The sequence below is a fragment of the Galeopterus variegatus genome, unplaced genomic scaffold, assembly GCF_000696425.1.
Source record: "Galeopterus variegatus unplaced genomic scaffold, G_variegatus-3.0.2 Scaffold135, whole genome shotgun sequence".
In the NCBI taxonomy this organism is placed as follows: domain Eukaryota; kingdom Metazoa; phylum Chordata; class Mammalia; order Dermoptera; family Cynocephalidae; genus Galeopterus; species Galeopterus variegatus.
In genome coordinates this window covers 899,322-903,328 of record NW_007726246.1, presented here as the reverse complement: position 1 = coordinate 903,328, position 4,007 = coordinate 899,322, and positions in this window count along the sequence as shown.

Here is a 4,007-nt window from a genome sequence, read left to right as displayed (position 1 = left end):
TTTCTCCACGTAACTCTTTTTCCTTATAAAAGTATTTCTATGGGCTTAACTTGAAATTTGACAAAGTAAAATTTTACTGGTGATATGTTAAGAGAGTTACATACTAGAGCACAATATTTAGAAATTTTAAAATTAACCATATATGAATTTAATAAGATTATTCATTTCAACCTTCATAGAACAAGACAATACATAAGGAAAGTGTGTTCTGAAAAAGAAATAAATCCCAGTCTCCTTGAAAGATATTATATACCTAATTATTGGAAACCAATTAGATGTTAAGAAAAACCACTTAATCCTAAATTCTTTAATAGATTTTAAAAATTAGACCTATTGAACATTTTGAAAGCATTTAGATTTTATGCTGAATAGAACAACTGTATTTAAACAATTTAGGATTACTAAAGTCTTAATTTATCCAACAGAATGAAACATATTGGGCGCTGTCTTCTTTGGGACTCATCAAGCACTGTGTGTAGTGGCAAGAAAACGAGATCTAGGAGACTTGGGAGGCCTGGGTTCAGCTTGTAATACTGCTGTATGACCTTAAAGGTGTCATTTAAGGACACTGAGTATTGTTTTTTTCCATCTGCAAAATGAAATTATCTTTCCATCTCAAAAGATCTTTATCTTTGTAAAGATTGAGTAAAAGTAGGTGAAAGTGCTTTGAAAACTATAAGAAGGCAATACTGTTGCATGACTATTTATTACTATTTATTACTCGGCTGCTCTCCTGGGAATGGAAAGATTAATCATAGGTCTCTCCACCCCAAATTATTTGATTTTAAATTCAGATAATGGCTGTAATCCTGAATTATTCTCCACCATTCCCCAGTGTTCTGACCATGATAATTGGAGCATTTGATAAGGTGGTCCTTATCTTTGCCCCATCTGGGGTTTTCACCTAAACTATCTTCACTTCCTTAATCATCTCTATTAAAGTTTTATGCACATATTACCACCTAATTTTCTCTCTCCTGATCACCCAATTATCTTTTTTGCCACAACTTGCTGATTATATTTCAAAAACCCAATCCCTTCTCCCTAAAAGTCACTTCCTATTCACTACTGGCAATTATACCATATTTATCAACTTCATCCCCCTCAACCCCCCAATGTCTTATTACACCCATAGGAAAACATTAGGTACCTGGGATATGCAAGGTACCTTACCTCTACTTTTCCACTTAGTCATTTCCTTTAATTATTTGCCTGTACCTCCAAACTTATATACTGAGGTTAGCTATTGTCCTTGTAACAGAAATCTTCCATCATCTTTGAAAGAGTAACCCTCTCTATATTCATATTTACTCTCCATTTCTTATGTATCCCAATGCTGTTATTAAAATAATTTCCTAGAAATTGGAGCATCAACTGGTTATGATAATTAAGGATGTGTGTGTGTGTGTGTGTAAGAGAGAGATAATGGTGTATGGCTCTGTTTTAAAATGAGACTTTACCATTTGAGATAAGTACCAAAATATTTTTATGGTTAAGATACAATCTCTGGGATTTGTTTTGAAATAATATTGGGGGGGGGGAGCCAGATTGGCCGTGGTGTTGGGCCTGGTATACAAGTACATGGAGTGTTCATTTTATACTTCTACCTATTTTAGTATTTCCCATAACTGAAATGCAAAAAGTTTTTACTCTTCACTTGAAGATCTAGTATATTTGATAACTGTGCATTTAAATGGTGCTACAAAACTCAAAAGGAAAATATAAAATTATATGAATTACTACAAAATATTAATAATAGCTATCATTTATTGTTTAGTATGTACTAGGCTACTCGGCATTGTTAAGACAATTTACAGAAATTATCTTATTTATTCTTCACAAGCTTATCAGGTAGTTACCACTAAAAGCTGAGAGGTTAAGAAACTTGTCCAGTATCATCAGGATGAAAATGAACACTGAATGTTCATTATCAGTTCCTAATATGAAGAAAATAATTCTCCCACAATAACTTGAACACAATGCTTACATCCAGATTGATGTACTTCATTTCAAATTATCATAAGCTATTAAATAGACCTGGCCAAAGACAAACTTGAAATTAGTTTACATTTACCTAATTAATTCGTGGTGGACTCACAAATTTTATTTGCATTCACATAAAATCAAGTATAATGCTAGCTGACTGTGCCAAGAGTCACTGTTTACAGCCATGATTTGGAGGAAAGGAGGTATCAAAGTTCAAAGGCAGCAGGTTTAGCTTTAAGAAAGCAGGTTCAGCCCCCTTAAAAATGATCAACCACCAAGTACAATCATGAGAAATCTGGCACTAAAGATGATAGTGATCAATTCCCTACATGTTAGGGTACTGAATCTTCTGAGCAGTTCACAAACATACACAAATTTTAGTAATCACTTTATACCTTATATCAGCTTTAAAATGTTTCATGCAACTGTGGATTTTAATGCAGCACAGTTCCTTAAAAATGTCAATACTTGCCTTATTGAAATTAGTGCATCCCTAAAAATACATACTTTCACAAATTACTACTACTGGCTTTAACTCTGTAAAATATTTAAATCCCAGGAAATAAAATCCTTAAGAATGCCGATGTAAGGGGCAAAATATTTCTTTTCAGTTTGTGCAACCTGCTGGCTTTTAAAAGGGATGAGTTTCTTTGGCATGAAGGGAAAACATGAGATATACAAATCTTTCAAATTGTTAATGAACAAATGAAGGTACACACTTCCTGGAATACAAATCTCACTAAATAAGAATATGTTTACTAAAAACCCTCAGTTAAGGGGTCCAGAAGTTTATGAACATTTTTAAGAAATTTCAAATTGATTCACTATGTAACAAATCCAGTAAAAAATATCTTTATACAATTTCTTTAAAAGCCAGGTGCTTCCCCTAGTATATGGTGAACTATTTTATTTACAAAAACGTACATACAGATTCTCAGGAAATTGAGGTATTAGAAAATTGAGATATATTCATACAACAAAGAGGTAATCATGAAAATCCATAACTAAAAATAAGCTTATTTTTTGCATTATATAAACCTTACATAATTAGACTGAAATCTATTTCATCATAATCCCTATATTGTATACATTTTTTAAAGTAGAAGATAAATTTTGGCACTTGGGTGGTCTTTGTTATTCCTAGGTCTTATTCATATGAAGATTAAACACCGACTTGCTATCAACAGAACATGTGCTTTGAGCTATTCCCCATCAGTGTTAACAGGCTGCAGCAAGCCAGGCACTATCTTTGGCCAGGTGTTTACCATCCCCACTCCTGCCCTTTTGATGAATTACACTTACCAGATGACCAGCTAGGGTCAAAGGTGATACACTGTGGCCTTGGGACACAGCAAAATTCATCTGGTTCTCTCAGAAACAAAAACACTTGCCTTTGGTCTCATCAGCATGAGTGATCTTCAGAATTAAAAAAAAAAAAAAAAGAGTAAAGTATAAATATGATAGTTTTCCATGTTCCAGTTTGACCACTGGTAAAATAAGATAACCAATATCATTTAGAAATGAAATGACTTCAAATTCATCTAAAATGAGACACTATTAGGCCTAGCCATACAAAATGTTCCAAGGCTAAAAAGATATGACAATATGAGTCTTATCAGAAACCAATTTTTGGCATTTGAATCTGTCTCTGCAACCCAAAGAACACAGTATTAATGAGATACAATGTCAATATAAAAACATCACCTATGGGCCGGCCTGGTGGCGCACTGGATAGTGCGCCGCTTGGGAAGAGCGGCGGCACTCCTGCCCGAGGGTTCGGATCCCACATACAGACCGGTTCCCGCTCACTGGTTGAGCGAGGCGCGGGAGCAACACCGAGGGTTGCAATCCCGTTGCCGGTCCCCGGCCCGGTACGGGGGCAACACTGAGGGTTGCGATCCGTTGCCAGACACGGAAAAAAAAAAAAAAAAAAAAAAAAAAAAATACATCACCTATACTCTTTTGCTCATAGGCAACTTTTAATCGTGATCCTTCTATATCATATTTAAATAAAGTATTTT